This window comes from Stomoxys calcitrans, chromosome 1 (assembly GCF_963082655.1).
Source record: "Stomoxys calcitrans chromosome 1, idStoCalc2.1, whole genome shotgun sequence".
NCBI classification, from domain to species: Eukaryota; Metazoa; Arthropoda; class Insecta; order Diptera; family Muscidae; genus Stomoxys; species Stomoxys calcitrans.
The window spans coordinates 147,953,881-147,975,202 of record NC_081552.1 but is presented as its reverse complement, the minus strand read 5'-3'; the positions used below and the strand labels follow the sequence as shown (position 1 = coordinate 147,975,202).

The window sequence follows — 21,322 nt, the reverse complement described above, 5'->3', positions numbered from 1 at the left end:
GTAAAAGTTTATTTGTTGGTTTTGTCAAATGCCCATAGAATTGTTTATTGCTAAAAACTGTTCAACCTCTGAAAGATTTTAACATCTCCCTTCGCAAAAGCTATATGGAAATCCCCAATGAAAGTAGAAATGGGTTCAAACCTAATATATCCTTTCCTCACAAAATTTTTAATTTCGCTAAAGCCACTTTCCCCGCTCTAAATCTGAATACTTCGATATTTGTTTTGAACTGCATCACACTTCTCAAAGCCAAATGCTGAACATACTTCTTCTTGAGCATTAATAACTTTTCGTTATGGCAAAATGTAAAATATTTGGGTTTTTTGTTCCGTTTGCCCGCCATTGCATTAAGCAAAACTATTGTGGAGCTTGCAAATAAGAGAAACTTTTGGCTTTAATTCGCAAAGGGAAGAAAGCAATACTCATGCATTCTCGCAAGGAAACTTTTGGTGTTTTTATGCAATTGTTGTAGTTTTGCTGTGTCCTGTGCTGGTTGAAATTTGCCAGAAGAATTGAGAAAGGGAAAAGGCAAATGCAACGAAATACTGGTGAAGTTCATTTCATTTTCATCCTTGTTTTCTGCACCACAAAGGACCAAATAAAAAAAATGTTTTCTAGAAGTATTTGTGGAGCAACTTTGTGGGACAGGGACAGGGACTGAAGAAGGCGGACAAGAGAAGGAGTGGAAATTTTTCGAACAGAAGTAGAAAAAACTAAAAAGAACTAACCAGCAAAAACCAGAAAACTTGTTTCAAAAACAAAAACAAAACGAAATGCAATGAAACGTTCAGCTGAATTCAGAGCAATGCCAAAAGCGAATTGCACGTTAAATACACCGAGAGAAAAAACGAAACGGAAATGGAAAAAGCGCAAACTTAGTTGGTTTCACTCTTCCCAGCGTCCATCCCCTTTGTGGCCCATCTGATGAAGGCTTCCTTTGCCACAGTTACCGTCCTTTTTGTTAAGTTCGTTTTTTTGTTTTTTTGGGTTGAGTCCAAATGCAAAGTTGGATGGCTGCTCTGCTTGGCATTTGTTGCTTGCCTGCTTGACTTGCTTCAACAGCAGCATTGTATTTTGAGTTGGGGTTTTCCCTTGTTGCTGTTGCCAACATTTTCCACTTTTATTTTTTATTTTCTCCATTGATTTTTTTTCATTTTAATTTTTCCGGGAGAATTTGTTCTAGAGTCGAGTAGGAGAAGTGGCTGTTGTACGTGCGTTGACCTAGCAACACACACACACTCATACCAAAAGCCCGTTTTGCAAATGAAAACTGGCGCTATGTTCGTTCGCTTCCATTTGAATGTTGAATGTTGTTGCATGTCCTTTGGCAATGGCATAAACTGCTGCAGTGCATCAGCATCAGCTCGAACACCAAAACCGTCAACACCAGCTACAACGGCCATGGCATAGTGTTAACGCACACACATAGCCCCATGCAACATAGCAATTACAAAATGTCGCAAATAAGGCAAAATGTCAGCGTTGAAACATAGAAACCAAGAAGGAAGACCAACAAAACTTGAATATAACACCACGACCACCCCCAACATCAGCTGAAGCAGCAGCAACAATAATGAAATAACAACAAATAATAATGGAATAAAATTAATGTATATATGCAAAAAAGGACCTCCAAAGAAATTGCAAGCAAAGTATGTTTATGGCACATTATCATCATCGCCAACATTATTATGCTTCGAGCCATCATAATCATCTCCATATCCATCTTCATTGTCAGACCCATAATAGAACAACAAAATGTTCTCGCCAAAATGTTTTCATGCAAAGTGTTATAACATAGGAATCATTGAATTTTAGACAACATTATAAACGTGTTTGCAGACTATATATCATGCTCCTGCCCGCCTTGCCCGAAAAGTCAAATTTCCGACAACACTACTGTCAGTAAGTTTGGTAAGTTAAAAATCGACGGCTAAAAAACACACTCTTTAAAAACATGATTGTTTTTAATCAATCATAGAAAAAAGTCCGCTAAAAATAGCAAACACAGCTGACTGCAGGTAGTTGATTTTGTTTCTATTACAGCAGTAGTTCTGCTATTTCAGAAAAGCAGGCTTACTGCTGAAAAGTCTGTTGTTTGCTAAAAATGACTGCTGCATAATTATGATGGGTTTGTTAGAACAAATAAAATAAGAGAGAAGCTTTTTGGAATGGAAATGAGAAAAAAGGTTCCGGTAACACAACACACTGCATGCACTTATGTTTCCTTTTGTGGTTGTTGTTTATTGCACACGCTGTTTGTAAAAGAGTCTTGTGTACGTTTGATGACAAGTAAAAAAGAGTCTTAGTTATTATAAACAATACACACCACACATGCTTCATATATGCATCAAATGGGTATAAGGCACTTATGCGGCATTTCCTTGTTTAAAATACCTTCACACTGTTGTTGTTCTACTGTACTGAACACGAGAGATTGATTATTGTTCTTGTAACACGACACAAGGTAAATTATCAGAAAAACCAAACCAAACGGAGACAATATGCTGGCACAAAGAGATGAAGTATTGACGAGGAGGCAAATGGAGATATGTGTCTCCCGTATGTGGACAAAAAAAAAATATTGGCATAGCTAGATTTAAGGAAAGTGTTGATTGAGATATTGACCAATAGACAAATGGGGATGTGTGTCTCAGTGGCTGTTAATATTCCATAAGGATTTTTCAAAAAATATCGATATAAGTAGAAATGATCTACATCTATTATTATCTATTAGCAGAGCAATAAAGTTGACGAAAGATTTCTTGAATGAAATATAGACCAGCAGACAAATGGAGATGTGTGACTACCGTAGGTAGACCAAAACAATATATTGGCATTGCTAGATTTCAAGAAAGTTTTGATTGAGCTATTTATCAGCAGACAAATGGGGAGTGTGTCTCAGTGCCTGGCTACATTCCATAAGGAAGTGTGGGTATAAGCAGAGCAATAAAGGTGAAGATATTTTTCACCACCTTTGGAAATGATCTGTTGATCAGGGAAATTAAAATCTCTTATTCAACATGATTTGTAATGGTCATGAGCTCGATGCCCCTTCAAACAAACTACCAAAGTAATCAAAACACATGACCAGACCATGCAAACCAAATAATAGCATAACATAGAAAACAACAATTTTTTTCATTTTGGCATATTTTTTTTTTTAATTTCAGATTTTTGTATTAAAACAGCAGATTTTTTAGTTGAAATAGCAGTACGAAAAAGTCTGCTAATACAGCAGCACCATGTTTGCTGTAATGTTTGCTTTACCTTTAGCAAACATTTTTGCCGTTTTGAATAACAAATTTCGTTGAGTGATTCTATGGCTCACAGTTTCTGTCTGCTGAAATTGGGAAAGCAGATACGACTGCAACCATTTCGGTCTGATATTTTAATTTATAAAATCGGCTGTTTTGACTGAATAACCTGCTAAACTATTGAACACATATTGCTGCTGGACTTACAAACAGTAGTTGCTACGATAGCGAACAAATTGTTCAAGTTGATGGACTGCGGGCTGCCGTACTAACCATAAATGATTGATGGTGTTCTTGCGGCCAGCAGATTGAGGATATGGACTTGGAAGGTGTGTAGTTCCAAAAGTCGCACAAAGTTAACTCAAAAAATAAAGGTAAGCCAAGAATTCTGTGCTATTAACAAAATCCCAATTTTTTTGTCCAAACCGAGTCCCTAAGTCGGTTCATGTCTGGTATTGTGTCCCCACCTAAGTGCTGGTGTCTGTCAGCCGCGGAAGCCGGGCAATGACATAGGAAATACTCCAACGCCTCATCAACTTCCCCAGATGCCTTACGCATGCCTTCACTTGCCGAACCTGCTTTGCATAAGTGAGCTCGAAGTCCTATGTGTCCTGTAATGATACCGAAAGCTTTACTGACCTCCTTCTTATTTCCTTTTGGCATTAGCCTCGATTTCTCACGATACGGATATTTTCGTCGTCCTTCCGACCGTTTCGCTGTTCCACAGTGGTTCATTACTCGCCCTTAACTCGGACTGCGTCGACCCGAAAGGCTTCGGGTTAACCAAGTTTACCAAGGCAGTTAACTCTGGCCTTCACTGCCAAATCATCTGCTCTTCCATTCCCCTCACTTCGATATGACTCGGCGCCCCAAATAATGTTCGTGGCAAGATCACGGTCCTAGTTGTTACTGTCCTGATGGCCACGCTCCAAATTATTTGGCAAAAATTGTGAACGAAATCAATCTGACTTTATGCCGATTTTAAAGCACATGTTTATAAATAAACAAATAGGACAGTTGAAGATCAAACTGTCCTTAAAAAAAGAACAGAAAATAAAGCAACATGAGTTTTCTTACTAAAGTACCCAAATACCTATTTCGGGCAAAGATATGTATATGCAATATGTGTGATATGCTGCTAAGTTATTCTTAACATAAAGCAACTGAAAAATGACGAAGCTTTTATGGAAGATATGAAATGCAAATAGAACAAGGAGGAATACGTTCATGTTCGAAAATTCTGTTGATATCAACATAAAAAAGATAATTTTTACTCGTAATATTTCTTCTTATTCCATTTTAGCAAAATACTGCTCTCTCAATGGCAACAGACTTGTTATGGAAAACCATGTGACTGAGTTAGATGGCGATTATAAATTGAAATTGTCAGGAAACATGGAGCCTGAACCACACTTTTACTATTTCCATACAAAACATTGGTCAGCCAAGTAACAATGATGTTCATTCGACCTGGACTTCAAATAATGACATCTCAACATCGCCAAAGCAAACAATTGTGAACAATCTAAACACAACACTAGGATTAAGCGATGCAAATTATTTCATTGCACTTTCACAACCCAAGAATGCAAGTCAAAATTTTGGTCAATATCTGGTGGCAATACCCCAAACTCTGTACATAGAACCAATTACCTTAACTTCCGATGCAGAATTAATTCCTACGTTGGTTCAATGTGATAAACTACGTTGGGTCAATGTGATAAACGACACTGTTCTTGCAGCAGTGTTTTGTGCTCGACTACGAGTGTCGCCTCAGGTATCCGATTGGAAACCCCTCCCATTCCTTCCAGATTTCCTTTCATTGCTTCGATTATACCGCGCTGGTATGACCTGTTCCTATTCTCCATTCATTCTCCCTTCGCCTTAAGTCTCATAGCCGCAATGACTGCCTCATTCTTAATCTGTATGACTATGGGTAGAATAAATAGTCTCTAGTGCCCATCCATATAAGCAAGCACACAAAAACTTTGCAAAAATACCAATGGTTGTAAACAAAGCACGTAGTGCTCTTGGCTTCATGATACGCTGGAATAAAGAACTTACTGATTCCTCTGTGACGAAAAGCTTATATACGTCGCTAGTTAAAAGTAATCTCGAGTACGGTTCATTGGTATGGGATCCGTACTACAATATTCATTCTGATTTGATAGAATCGGTTCAAAAACAATTTCTACTATTTGTCTCCGCCGAAATGGGTGGGACAGAAGTTCATTACCTTCGTATAAGTACCTATTAAAACTTATAAAGCTTCCTACATTAAAAAAGTCGTAGAACCATGCTAAACATTACATTTTTGACTAAATTAATTCATGGTCAAATAGATTCCTACTTTCTTTTAAGTCGAATTTTCTTTAACGTTCCTATCAGACCTACCAGATATTTTGATCTTTTGAAAATTTCTTATTATAAAACCAACAATGCCAACAATGATCCTTTTCGGTACCTATGTTATCAATTTAATCAACTGAAAAATATAATAGATCTAACTGAGAATCGAGAAAGTTTAAAAAGGAAAATTATATTATTTTTAAATTCTTAGATTAATACATTTGTAAATATATTGTTATTAGTCTGTAGGAGTATTTTTTATCAATAGATTTAAATAAAAAAATTTTCTTTTCGAAACCAAGCAGACACCTGCAGCCTTGGACATTGAATCTAAGGGCTGATCTGATGTTGTTTTTCTTAAAAAATATTATACTGGGAAAACCAACATTGTTCTGCCCAGATACAACCATAGAAAATATTCTGTAGTTTACTCATTTATGTTTATAATAACTCAATAATGACCTCTTATTTTATATCGATTTGTCTGACTTATATTAGAGAAAATGAAAAAAATATATTCAATTAAAACAAACCGAATTTTTGTTTCCATTTTCTGTTTCAATCAAATCTACTGGATTCTCACAGCCAACAGAGTTTCCACAGAAAACAAATTACTTCTTTATAATCAAATCATAAAGCCAATTCAGAAAACTCAAAGCCAAATACTTCGCGCCGTAGTTAATGCACCATGGTACGTAAGAAATAGTGATCTTCATTAAGATCTCAAAATCAAAACCATTTTCGAAGAAATATCTCTCAATGCCCAAAAGCATGCAGATAAATTAAATACGAATGAAAACTCGGATCTGAAAGATATTTACAACAACTATTCCACCACAAGAAGGCTGCAAAGGACTGTTCCGTTGGATTTGGTCAAAAAATTTTAAGCAAATCATAAAAATTAGAGTGTAATTGTCAAATTACTTTTCAACTATTGTGTCCACTAATGATACGTATTAGTACTAAGCAGATCATACAAATGTTGTAAAATTACTAGATGAGCTTAATACTCACTCGTAATAGAAATACATTAAAAAAAAAAACTGTTTGCAAATTTGCCCATCAAAATGTCATTAAAGAACCCCAATTCCTCATTTCAATGAGTGCTGTCCGATTCAAGCTTAATGATAATTTAATAACCCTTTTGTTTCGACAACAACGTGAACCTCTACTTAAAAGAAAGCATACCTTGTACAAACACACGCCCATTTAGCACAGATCCTGCACTGTAGAATATGAAAAACGAACTTAAACTTACAAACTCTACTCCCACTACAAATACTACACATTCAAGACATACACAAAGAATTGAGAAAATGCGCCAGAATCTCAACAACAATGTGAACGCTTCGTATTTTATTTTCTTTTTGTTTTTTGCCTTTGATATGGTATTTCCTTTTCTTTGGCATCAGTCATAATAACATTGCAAGCAAGAAAAAGAAACACCAAGGAGAAAAAGTTACCCAAGAAATAATGCGGTTGTACTGTTGTGCTTGTTCTGCTGCTTCATCTCGAAAGTTGGATCCTTATACCATCTCTTCGTCCTTCTCGAATCTCTCCTCCTGACACCCATCCATATCCATGATATACCATCCATCCATGCACTTTCTCTTTGTGATTAAGTACAAACATACTCCCCTTAACAATTCGAGAAACGGAAGTTTTTTCTTTTTTTATTTTAAATTTGTTTCTTGTTGTATCTTCGTTTTCTTCTTCTTCATGTGCTATATTATCTTCGATGTGTTTGAACGTCGTAATTGTTCTTTTCTGTGCTTTTTTTATTTTCTCTTTCTTTTTGCATTATTTCTCTTTGTAAACTACTTAGAGTTGGTGATTCCATTTGGAGTTGTTAGGTATCGAATTTTGTACTTTTTTGTGGCTTTCATTTTCAACGTTTCTGTATGTGCAATGGCAGAGTTGGTCCTTTAAGGCAAACCATTGAAGCTTGTCATCATTGTCCTTCTGCTCGTTTTTAATTTAAATTTTATTTTATTTCTTTTTTTTCATTTGTAACAATTTGTTCCTTCTTCTGATTGTGGCCCGATGCAGGAGTGTGCCTGATCTAAGTATAAGGAGTGCATTTGAAATTCCGTTATACTCGCTTAATACTGTGGTAGACACGGCGTGCATATTCCTTCAATTTTCCTTGAGTTTTCTTTCTTTTATCTACTGTTAAACAACTTTTGTGATGACATACAAATTAAGACGAAAGTAGAAATTTTCAATTTGCAGGGCTCAAAATCGCTTTCTTCACAACTTTGTTATATAAGTCTAAATAGGACAAAATATAGGATTTAAATGAAGATCTGTCTGTAGTGTCCTAAACTGTATGATATTCACAAAAAGTTTTTCTTTTATTATATGGAGATTACTTAAAGAAAACATAGACTGTTGTAGTTGTGAAAGCGAGTTTTACTTGTCTCTTGTTGCGATTTAAAGGGAAGTAATTTTAAAGAGCACAGTTTCGAATACAAATTTGCCTATGAACATTCAATGAAGGAACAGGTACAAACTTCTCACATATCAATGAGTGCTATCCGATTCATGTTTAAGCTCAATGATAAGGGAACTCCTTTTTATAGCCCAGTCAAAACGGTGTGCTGCAGTGTGACACCTCTTTGTGCAGAATATTTTACATGACTGTCATATCAAATAGTACAGTGCCTCAGAAATGTCGCCAGCATTAGAAGGGGATAACCACCGCTGATTTTTTTTGCAAACAAATGCACTATGTTTTAATACCCTATAGCATAGTGGTGGTGTGGGGTATAAATCAGGTAAACGTTATAGACCGATGTTGATTATACTGACATAGACGTTGGAACGCATAAGAGTTCTTTGCATAGTTTTTCTTTATAGGCAGAAACTTAAAAAAGATAATGGGAGGTCAGAAAAGGAAATTCCCTTATATTGGATTTGGTTGTAGTAAGCGATAATTGCATATGTAACTAACATAGATGCTTTCTACCACTCACAGCCGAATTGGTTAACGATAAGACGCTGGAAATTTTGTTTTCCTTTTATGACGCTGCTATTCCAGACAATGATGATGAGTTTTACTTTGATTTTAAAGCTGCAAGCTACATTGAAATTAAAAGAATTTTTGCATTTCACACCGTGGGATCAGTTATTAGCGGGCCATGATCTATTTCACATGACTCACATTTATTTTACAACATTATAAATGAAGCATTTAACAAATTCGTCCCCGTAAAGAAGAGAAAATATATTAAGCTACCATGGTATAATCGCAGATTGACTAATTTAAAAAATCGCTGAAATAAAGCCAACAAAGTCTACAAAACTACTGGTTCTCTGGCTGATAGAGATTATTTTATACGTTTGCGAAGAGAGCTTGAATTTTTATCCAACTTTTTGTACGAAAGATATATTGCTGAAATGGAGTGCAAAGTTATTAAGGATTTCAAGAATTTTTAAGGATTCAATTCGAAACGAAAACCTAATGGAATTCCGTCATCCATGAGTCATGGGCACTTGACGGTATTATCTTTACAGTGTACGAAAATTCTGTTGGTGAAGATATTTCAATGGATTTCTTGAAAACTTAAGTTGAAACTTTGGCCGTGGCGTTATTACTTATATATATATATATATATATATATATATATTTCTTTATTACAGTGCGTATTCAATTTCCTATGCTCTTACTACAATCTTCAATCAATCACTTGCTGAAGGATCTTTTTCGGATGAATGGAAACAGGCTGTTATATCCCCGATACGCAAGTCAGGTCGGAAAGATTTGGTAGAAACTTATTGTCCAATTGTGAAATTATCATCCCAAAACAAAAAACTTTTTGATACCTTTTAAGATCAACTTCCATCAACCTTTTTTCATTAACTTATAATTGTGTTAAATGCGTAGAAGAAGGACATCAACTAGGTGTACTCTACACTGATTTTCAAAAAGCTTTCGATAAAATTCAATATAAAATTCTTATTAGAAATTTATATAAAATGAGTATTCATACCAATTTTCTTAAATGGATAGATTCGTATCTTACATGTCGAGTATTGTATGTCAGAGTCGGGAGTTCTTTTTCAAACCCAATTCCAGTTAAATCTGGTATTCCACAGGGGAGCCATTTAGGGTTCCTTTCTTTTTTTCTATTCATTAATGACATTTCTTTAATTTTTGAATATTCAGAAAAGCTGTTATATGAAGATGACTTGATGACTTGAGATGACAGCTATCAAGGAGAAGCGACCAGAATTGGTCAATCGTAGACCGCACACATCTTTGGTCACTCGCCAAAAACTGAGTGAGCTTGGCTGGGAACTTTTGATGCATCCACCATATAGCCCTGACCTTGCACCATCAGACTACCATTTATTTCGATCTTTGCAGAACTCCTTAAATGGTAAAACTTTCGGCAATGATGAGGCTATAAAATCGCACTTGCTTCAGTTTTTTGCAGATAAAGGCCAGAAGTTCTATGAGCGTGGAATACTAAATTTGCCAGGAAGATGGCAAAAGGTTATCGAACAAAATGGCAAATATATATTTGATTAAAGTTCATTCTAAGTTTTATTAAAAATGCATTTACTTTCTTTTAATCCGCATTTACTTTTTAGGCAACCCAATACATATGCTAATGGTTTGCAATTTACGCGTGAGAACTGTGTTAAAGATTCGGGGATTTATTTTGACAGTTGTATTACATTTAAAGATCATATGGAATTTATCACAACAAAAGCTTAACTCACTATTTGGATTTTTAAAAAGAAATTCAAGAAATTTTTCAAATGGTAAAATTATTACGTTTTTTTTCGAATCGTTAGTAAGACCTCGTCTTAAATATGCTAGCATCATTTGGAGCCCATACTATGATGCCTCAATAAACCGCCTAGAAAAGATTCAAAAGAGATTTACTAGATTTGCATTACGAAATAACTCTTTTGATAATACGCCAGTTTACGAAATTCGTTGTGATATGCTTGGTATTCTTTTCATTAAAGATTTATTGAATTCGAATATAGATTCTCTCGATTTATTAAATTTGCTTCCGTTATTTATGCCACCGCGTAAATTAAGAGATCATCATTTGTTTGCATTACCATATCATAGAACAAACTATGGAACGAATGAACCACTAACCCGATGTTTACGTTAATTTAACAATGTTGCCGATTTAGTAGATATAAATCTTAGCAAACAAAAATTTAAGAAAAGTGTTCTTCAAATTATAGTTAATGTATATAAGTTAATTGTATGTAGTCTGTAAGAGTTTTACTCGGTAGATGAAATGAAAAAATAAATAAATATTAGGTTATAGACCGATTCTGATATTTTTTATATAAATGTTGGAGGTCACAAGAGAAGTTTCAGCTAATTCGAAAAATAATAGGGCCTTCTAGAGACTCAGTATATATAATCTGGAGATCGGTTTATATGGGCGCTATATCTAAACATATAGTCCCATCTGACGCACATCAATTGTGCAAATTTTCGACAGACGGACAGGACTAGATCGACTTAAAATGTCACAACGACTAAGAATATACATATACTTTATGGAGCCTTAAAACAATACTTCGGGATGTTACAAACGGAACCACGAAGTTAGTATACCCCCATCCTATGGTGACTAGGAACAACCTTAGGATGCACAAGAAATCTATATTTTCAAGAAATTTTTTTTCAAGGCGAAGACTTAACAACCAAACAGTGAAAACAAGTCAGAACGCGTTATTTGCGACATGTGGATTAACTCTTAATCATACATAGCTAGCTATAAGCTATGAACTAGTAACTCTAATGGGAAATGAAGTAACAGGAAAATAATATGGATTGGTATGTGTTCTCGGACTATAATCTTTTCGGGCTTTTCGAGGTATATAGATCCAACAAGTAGATATCAATACCACTTATAGTATTGATATTGTGAGTTATAAGGTTTAATCAGGTTAAGTTTAAGTGACAGTCTGCGATTTTCTCGAACCGAAAGAATCCATCTTCTTAGGATGTTAGAAATTCGCCTCGATTAGGAAAAATAAAATAAGGAACACTCAACAAAGCATATCCTTTGCAAAGTCTGCCCGTGGGAGCATTGTGATGTCAACAAGAATAGTCTGTTTCTCTAAACTAGCCGACATCAAATGATGGCGGCTACATTTATTTGTTTTTTTTTTTGTTGTTTCATCACATGTGTAAAACTCGCAGTGTCCTTTGAATGTCTATACGCATTTTATCCTTAATATCAACAACAAGGTGGGGTAGCAAAACGCAGCATCGACTGTTGCTAAGCATACAAATCTGAAGCATCGGTGCTCAAGTCAACTCCATCTCTCAACATCTGTGTGCCCTGAGATTAAAAGTGCGTCTTAGTTAGAGACATGCATGTCTGAGTCTTACCCATTCCCCATTCACCGCGAAAGAATGGCATAAAAGCCAACTTTTGTATAAAAAAGAACGAGCACCAGCACTATGAGTTACAGCAAAAAAAGTGCGTATGCGTTGTTCTTTAAATTCTTGATATTTGAGGTAGAGTGGGCCATACTTTCAGTTCTAAGTCTGAATGAACAACCTACGGCTTGACTCCTGAAGAAAGGAAGAAAGACGGTAAAATATACAACTTTGCAAACACAAACTTTATTACGCATCAGTGCTGGGAAAAGAAAAAAGGACTCTCGAATAAGAAAGCATTTTAAAACCATTTCTATATGAATAATCTTCCTCTCTCTGCTGTTACTCGCTTAGCAAAAGGTTGCCGCTTAAGACATAGTCAAACTGCCAACTGTAAACCCTACATTAGCTGGCAACTACGAGTTTGAAGATGGGGAGGGCAGCCAACTCAGAAGGACTTGCAAGTTATCAAAGTTGAACATCGTGTAACCATTTGCAACGTTTCGCACCAGGACATGACTATCAAGTCCCAGTTGTTATTGTCGCTTGTGCGTAATTTCTTTTTCAATTCCTCTCTTTCAGTTTCCTTTGAGGCAAGCCTGCTTTCTACTTTCCATTGGCTTCACTATTTACGTCGTACCGACTGCGTGAACTCACCAGTCGTAATAACAGCTACAAGGAGAAGTGGAAACTGCAGAAAGCAGCTGCTCATCCCATTCCTGGTTGGTGTGTGCTAGGGTGTGCGTGGATATATGCAATGGCCACATCAAAGCGTTGTGCGTTCCATGAATTTTATCCTCTACTGCCACAGTGCTGGTGTGGCCCAAGAAAAGAAACTATTTAATTGTAACAACCGATCCCGAGTCTTTGATAGCAGTGAAAAGGAATGTAAAAAGTTAAGCAAATATTTGTTGAATTCCTTAAGACATGCATGTGCTCGCTGTGAAACAGCAAGGCAGCCACATAGTGGCAACGTAAACTACCACTGCCTCGATGAGAAATTCACCCGTGTTTTTATCCTTCAGTATTGCTCCTTACGACTATTTTCTCTGTTACTCAAAAACGACTTGCAATATTTTGCAATACTTGTGGGGTGTTTTTGAGTTGTAAAAAACAACTCTGTCAAGTATTTAAATTCATCTAAGTAACTTCAAGGGGTTTTTGACCAAATGCTTTAAAGTTCCTCTCAATGGGTAGGACTGTTGAAATGCAGAACATGCATTCAAAAACAATGACATTTTTGTAGACTTCCTAAGAGAAAGTTGGTAAGCACTTTATTTATGGTGGCCGTATTTCTATGAGTTGAAAGCATCAAGTGTTTCACTCGATAATATCTTCGTTCCATTTATAGCAGCTCGAAGAAATAGTCTTTGACAAAAAAATTCAAAATTCTTGAATGTAATGACATTTTTATTCGATGCTTAACGTCAGTCAGTCTCGGTTTCCTAAGCAAGCTTATTTTAAGGCTAGTCTCTTGAAATATTGCATAAACACTTTATTGCATACAAGAATTTAGGTAGGATGGGATTGTAAATATCTATCAAATGCACCGATATCGCGATTTAACAACTTACGTCTTGTCTAATAAAGGGTGATTTTTAGCTATTATCTTTTTGGAAACTCCGACTTAAACAGCTCACGCACGTTTCGTGTTTTGTTTCACCGTCATACATCTTCAGTTTGGTCTATGAATTAATCATGAATCGTCTTACAATCGAACAACGCTTGCAAGTTATTGAATTGAATTTTATTATCAACATGCGTGCTCTGTTAAGAAAGTATATCGCTCGCTTCTTCTATTTTTGGCGCATTGGGTATGTAAATATGCAGATCAGCCAGAATCATTGCAAGAGCTCCCAATGCATCCAGAATGTCACAGTTTGGTGCGGTTTATGGGCGGATGGCATCATTGGACCGTTTTTCTTCAAAGATGATGCGAATCGTAGCGTAACTGTGAATCGATAGTGCTACCGTAAGATGATATCGAACTTTTTTTTTGCCCAAAATGCAAGAGCTTTACTTGCATGACATGTGGTTTCAACAAGACGGTCCCACATGCCACACAGCACGCGTAACAATGGACTTATTGAGTGGCGAGTTCGGTGAACACTTTATTTCACTTTCATAACCGGTCAATTGGCCCCCTAGACCGTGCGATTTAACGCCTCTAGACTATTTTTTGTGGGGCTATGTTAAAGCTCATGTCTATGCAGACAAGTCCGCTTCGATTGACGCACTGGAAGACAACATTGACAACGGCCGAGATGTTGGAAAGAGTATGCCAAAATTGGACTAAATGGATGGACTATTTGAGGCGCAGTCACGGTCAACATTTGCATGAAATAATCTTCAAACATTAGATTATATGGACCGTCTATAAAAAACTGAGCCCATTTCCATAAGATTTTACAGATACCGTGAGATTCTTTGAAATAGGGATTTTAATAAAAATTACGCTATTTTTGGGGAGACAACTGCATCCAATCTTTTCGTGCTAAATTTTTGAAGAATCAATTAATACTAATAATGCTCTAGCTTTATTTCCACAATAAACACATTATTTTAATTTCAAACCAAGTCGGACAGAAATATATGTGTGAGAGTTATAATTTAATCAATTCTAAGCCAAACAAAATTCCCGTTCTTAATTTCAAGATGATGCAATAAAAATTGCTGCATGTATTTTGATTATATTGTATATCATATGAGAACCCAATATGTACCAAAAATCAATTGGTTCCAATATCCATGTGGGTTTAGACTTAACAAACTCACCATCGACTAGTAGTTTTACACATTACATAAAGTAATGTAGATCCGAGAAGCTCCCATCTTGGACAGCAATTTCATAACATTTGAGGAACCTTTATATTTTAAATAGCCATTTTACGGTGAAGCGAAGCACACCGGGCCAGCTAGTCTTATATAAAGAATATAAACATCGACACAAAATGATACAACGTACATTATAATTTCCGAAATGGAAAATCATGAACTATCGTTTACATCGTACGAATTAAATGCTTTCGTTATTGTGAAATTCAATTTAAACTGCCAGCTAAAAGGTTAACACAAGTTTTAAAAGGTGTAGGTCATTTAGACTGTTGTAGTCCATTGTTTTACTACGGTAGGGTGAGAAAACCAAGAAACTCACAACCCGGATACCGGATCTTAAGGACACAAGAGCATAATATTTATGAATAATATTATGAAGAAGCTTACGAATAAAATATAATGAACCGCTTATCAGAATTTGTAGATTAAAGCAAATGTTTTATGAAATGGCTCTAACATGTTGCAAGAGGTCTATCTTTACCAATTGACAGATGCAGGTTTGCAAAATGCGAGGTGGTATTGGGGTTGTTGGTGGTAGCAATGGCTTATTCTTTAGTTACACAATGCATTCTGGAGAAGATATTTAGAAAACTTTTGCATATACTTGAATAAATACAAAAATATATGCGAAATAAAAATGTATGCAAGCATAAAATATATTCTCCGTTTGCTTATTTGCACTCATAAAAACTGATGGTCTTCGATAAGGATGTACGAGTATACTTACTTTTCCAATAATATTTGCTTGAAATGCAAGGAATATATACGAAAGATGATGCGTTAGACAGTATAAAGTAACCGATGTGCCTATGTATTTGGGCTGATATGAATATATTTCTCCATTTTCTTTATTGTTACACCAGAGAGTATGAAGAAGGCTTGATTCGTTAACTTGTATACAAATATTTTTATAACTTTTCATAACGGGCAGAATTTCTTAGCAAAATGTTCATTTTTATACTTCTTTTGCGAAATATTACAAGTTGTTAGGCAACTGATGTTGTTGTGGCAGAGCTAGCTTCAGGATACTGACACAATGACAATGCCAGTATGTTTTAATATTTCAAAAGGGTTTTGCTCTTCTACACAGTTTGCTTTTGTTTAAATATATTTTCATATAATTGAATATTTATATATTACGTACATACATAAATACGTTTGATATGTCCCATGTACTTATGCCTTGGCAAGAAGTCTTGTCAACATCTTTCCGAAATCTAATTGTTAGGGGAGAAATAGGAAACACTTCGGTTGGCCTAAAATGTATAACAATATTTTGTTAGGGTTCCTTCGCTCTTAGCATTTGATTGGTAGTTGTTTTGTTTTCTTTTTCCTCTTTTGTAGGGGGTCCTATACATACATTATTAAGTTGTTTGCTGTTACATGTAATGTACTTCATAATCCCTCGTTTTAATACATATTGTGGTTTAAGCACTATTATGAAACTCTTAATAACTTTAAACATTTTTGATTGATTCAAAAATTGCTCAGTTCAAAAACTCTAAATGAAATTCAAATAGATGTAAATTGATTGAATTGGGGTTAAAACTACTGGCGTATTTACAATTGGAATCAACCTGGTTTAGTGTATGTACAATATTATGAGATGAGCCACTACGAAACCACACAATGCAGGAGAGATCGTAGCTCGCAATTTGTGACAATGTGTAATCTGTCACTCTTTGGATCATATTTCGAAGAAAAAGAGTTGGTGGGGTGTGGTCAGAATTCACATTCAGACGTTTACGTGTGGGATTAAGAGAGCATACATAAACTTTTTGTATGTAGCCCAATCGTGTAACATTTGAGATTCCTGATAAATCTAGTTACTTAAATTTAAAGAAAGGATTTTTACTTTGAAGTTTTGCTTCTTTGGAGTAGACATTATTACCAAATTTCAAGAAAATCTATATTCTCGCTTTTCGGTGTATGAATTGTCAAAGTGTAGAATCACTTGTCTTAGTTTTTCCAACTATTTTCTGTAGTTTGGCTACAATAATATCAGTGGCTAAAAAGCGAAATCAACACATCATCGCAGGCTTCATGATTGGCAATTATTTTGTGCCAGTGAGTAGTGGTTCCTGGCAAGTGAGAGTAGAAGTGGATTTGGTGTAGTGCGAATATTTATGTGGGTTGTTGTAAAAAATTATCCTGTTCTGAGTCATACACTTGCAACGCACCAACGTGGCCTGCTTAGCAAGCAGTATGTCTCAGCCAAGAATCTTAATTTGGTGTGAGCTCTTGAGTTGAGGATACTTTTGTGAATTTCAACGTTGTGAATTGAGGTTCGGTTATGGCGGTGCTTCCTGTTGGCTTGCTTGGTAAGTTGTGGCATACGGCTTTACTCCACTGCCATTACCGGCTACAACGGCAACAACAACAAGAAACAAGTGTGTTTTTATGCTAGCACAACAACAAACAGCAAGAGCAGCATTCAGCGGTGTAACTACTCCAGAATAGTAGTAGGACATCACAATTTTTGCTGTTGCTGCCTTCATTTCTCACTTGCTTTTTTCTACTTCTGCTCCGATGTGTTGATGTTGTTGGTGCTTTTATTTTATCAAGTTGTGTTCGTTTATTTCTTGTGTTTTTAATTTTTATATTTTTCCAACTTTTTTTGCGCATTTTCTATATAAATTTTTAAGTTGATGATGTTGTTTTCGCAGCAAAAAAAAAAATAAAGATGAAATAACACGGCACCATGGCAAAACTACCCTTAAAATACGAGCGACCTACCGACTATGACTTGGTACCAGAATGGTGAGAATGGTGTTGCTGAAGATGATGACGGTGCTTGCTATTGCTGTTATAGATGTTATGTTGTAACTCCGACCAACGACAGCAACAACAGCAAGGAAAAAGTGAAATAAGTTCTTTTTTTCGATTTACAACTTTAAGGGATGATAATAATGCAATGACTTGGAGTGTTTGCCATCACACACACATACATACTTACAGCAGCGAGCACTAAGAAACCAAATGGGGGAAAATTGTGTGGAAAAAGCACAGAAAAATAATTTATAATTTAACCTTTAAATGTGAAGAATTGAGTGAGGCCCGTTTTCCTGAAGACTTTATTTAAATTGGATTTAGGCATTCCCTCCAATGCGAATAAAAAGAAAAAAGCGAATTGTTGGCAAGTGTGTAAATATGACAAACTCGATTCCAATTCATGACTCTCTGGTGGGGTTCCAAATCAAATCCTCGTTATTTTATTGTCTATCGTAGTACACAAGACGGCAGTTCTACCAGTACATATTAAAACAAGTAAAATGACTTAGATCGAAGGAGTTGTGTTTTTTTATGCGTTGGCGACCTAAGCACAAAAAGAATTGGCAAATAAAAACATCAAAAGATAAATTTGAGCAAGCAATTGAGTTTTAGAAATATATGCTTTGAAAATCGATTTATATAATGGAATTGTTATAACGGCAATGTCGCAAACCCAAACAACATCATGCCTGAGGAAGAACTGAGAGGAATGACTGCAAACTGTAAACCTTTTATGCAAAATACACTGCCACTCACTTTAACAGCACTAATTATTTTTGAACCCTATAGCACTACTGTGGTACAGGGTATTATAACTTAGTGAATTTGTTTGTATACCGATCGACTCAGAATCACTTTCTGATTCGATTTAGCTATGTCCGTCTGTCTCTCTGTCTGTCTGTCCGTCCGTCTGTCTGTCCATTTGCCCATGTTAATTTGTGTACAAAGTACAGGTCGCAGTTTTCATCCGATCGCCTTCAAATCTGGTACAGGCATGTTTTCGGCCTAGAGACGAAGCCTATTGAAATTGGAAAAAATCGGTTCAGATCTGGATATAGCTCCCATGTATATGTTCGTCCGATTTGCAGTAATATTGCAATAAAATGGTCTTTTGTTAACCGATTCTCTCGAAATTTGGCAGGAAAGATTTTTTACGACTATCGACATTACTGGTGAATTTCATGGAAATTCGTTCACATTTAGATATACCTCTCATATATATATATATATATATATATATATATATATATATCGCCCGCTTTCTTTTTCTAGAGTCACAGCAAGTACATTTATTGAGCCATCTTGCCAAAATTTTGCAAAATGCTTTCCTCGACGACTGCCACATTATCTGAGAAGTTTGCTTGAAATCGGTTCAGAATTAGACACAGCTCCTATATATATGTTCGTCAGATTTTTGGTAATTTGCCATAATGTTGTCATTTATCAACCGTTGTTTTTACGGTTTGAAAATATTTGCTCGCCGAGTTCCATCAAAATTGGTTCAGAATTGAATATAGGTCCCACATTGTACTCATAGGGTAGGTGTACAGTCGGCACCGCCCGACTTTTGTCCTTCCTTACTGGTTTAAAATTGTAGTAGAAAGTGGTATTAAAGTGCAACGTTATTTTTTTAAACTTTTCTAATTCCAAAATAAAATATTTTAAATCTGTTTCGTTTTATATATTGGGTTGCCTAAAGAGTAATTGCGGATTTTTCATATAGTCGGCGTTGACAAATTTTAAGCAAATTTTAAGCATTAATCGAATTGGATCGTCATGTAACTGAGCTTGAGATAGGAGAGAAGTTAAATATACCAAAATGGTAATGCCAACAATCCCTATAATCTTTCTACAATATTTAAAATCGGAAAATATGGTTGTCAGGACCTCAACATTTTGGTGTTACATCCAATATTTAACAATACCTTTATGACTATTAAAACGATTTAGAAAGTGCCTAACTCAAAATTATGAACAGTTAACATCCTTGAGTCTATTTCATTTTGACAAAACAAAAAATCGAAGACAATCACAGGACTGATGATCTAGGTGTGATTTATCATTCATTTACATTTGCTGTCCATAAACATGAATTTATGCTAAAATGTTGCTTGATTTGGGAAGCTAAATCAAGGATATTTAAGGCAGCGGTATGAAATAAAGTCCAAATGAAGTAAACCCCAAAAAGAAAATGAAGTAAGTCCTCAAACATGAGTTTTTAATTTTTTTTTTTGGGAATTATTTCCATTAAATTTTAGGGCTTTATTTCATATGAAACCTAATTTATGGGGATTTATTTCGTTTTGCTAAAAAAAGAAAAAGCAGCAAATTTCGAATGAAAACCCGGACATTAGTCAATCGGTTAGTAGGTATTATGAATTTCAAAGTTAGTTTCAACCACGTATATAGTCTATATAATTTGTTGATATTGAAAGGGGGCGGAACTCCACGTTACCCCAAAAACACCACCCAAAATCAAGGTTGATCGATCGATACAATATGGGTATCAAATGAAAGGTATTGGAGTGTAGAAAACGAATATGGTATTAAAAGTTGGATCCAAGGAACCCAGGGGCCACTCCAACCACAAAAGTTCCCCAAACAAACATATTGGACGTATATATCAATATGGGACTCAAATGAAAGCTATTCTAGAGAAGATTACGAATATGACATAAATGAGAAGATTTCGAATATGACATAACAAATTTTACTCGATCGTAGCTATATAAGACTCAAATGAAAGGTATTTGGGAGTTGATTACGAATATGACAATAAACTTTGTGGCGCTTAACCTCCAAGCATCGCTTCCAATAGATTATTTGACCAATTAAAACAATGGGGGATCAAATGATAGATATTATTGAGTAGAGTGCGTCATCAAATATGTGCTCAAGTGGCAGATGTAGTGAGGCGCACAACCCTTATATAGACACCCTCCATCATGAGGTTATGGACTACGAATCTGATTTCTTCATTCTGCTCATATATCTAGCGGAACACCTCAATCATAATGACCTAACAGGGTTATCGCCACTCCTATGGGTGACCACCATAAATAACTGAAAAGGGATTTGAATGTTATAATACTTCTAAGGGGTAAGGATCCGAACGAGCTATGCAGAAGGGCCGAAAGGGTTTTGCATATGGCATATGACTGGGCTAGACCCAGAGGTCTCAATGTTAACCCAGAGAAGACTGAAATATGCCTGTTCACGAGAAAGACGAAGGTGGGCCAATTTAACGCACCTCGTTTACTCAATAAGACGATTTCGATATCTGACAAGGTCAAATACTCAGTGTGATCTTGGACAGGAAACTGAATTGGAAGTGTCACATTCAGGAGCGTACTGAGAAGGCTCACAGATGTTGGGCATTATACAGACGGGCCGTAGGCTCGAAATGGGGCCTGAATCCTAGGATGGTCCACTGGCTCTACAGGAGCGTAATTAGTAGTTTGGTGGACTGCTATGGAGAAAAAGTGCAACATAAGGACCAAACAACAGGTTCAGAGAACATGTTGTCTTGGCATAGGCGGAGCGATGAGGACCACTAGGGCATTGGAGACTATTCTAGATATCCGACCCGTTGACATACAGAGTAAGTGTGAAGCAGCCACCGCGGCTATGGGATTTAAGGCGATGGGAAAATGGATTGAGGACGGTAGCAGCTCATACCATCGCGGTATAATCGAGGCGACGATAGGAAACCTGGAAGTAGGGGAAGAAGTTTCCGATCGGA

The 21,322-nt window shown here is 35.9% G+C and overlaps 1 protein-coding gene across 3 annotated transcripts in view; it reads right to left on the bottom strand.

Moving 5' to 3' along the window:
• LOC106095028 (methylcytosine dioxygenase TET) overlaps window positions 1-21,322 on the bottom strand; it is a 452,175-nt gene that overhangs the window by 372,763 nt on the left and 58,090 nt on the right. The gene's annotated exons all lie outside the window — the stretch shown is intronic.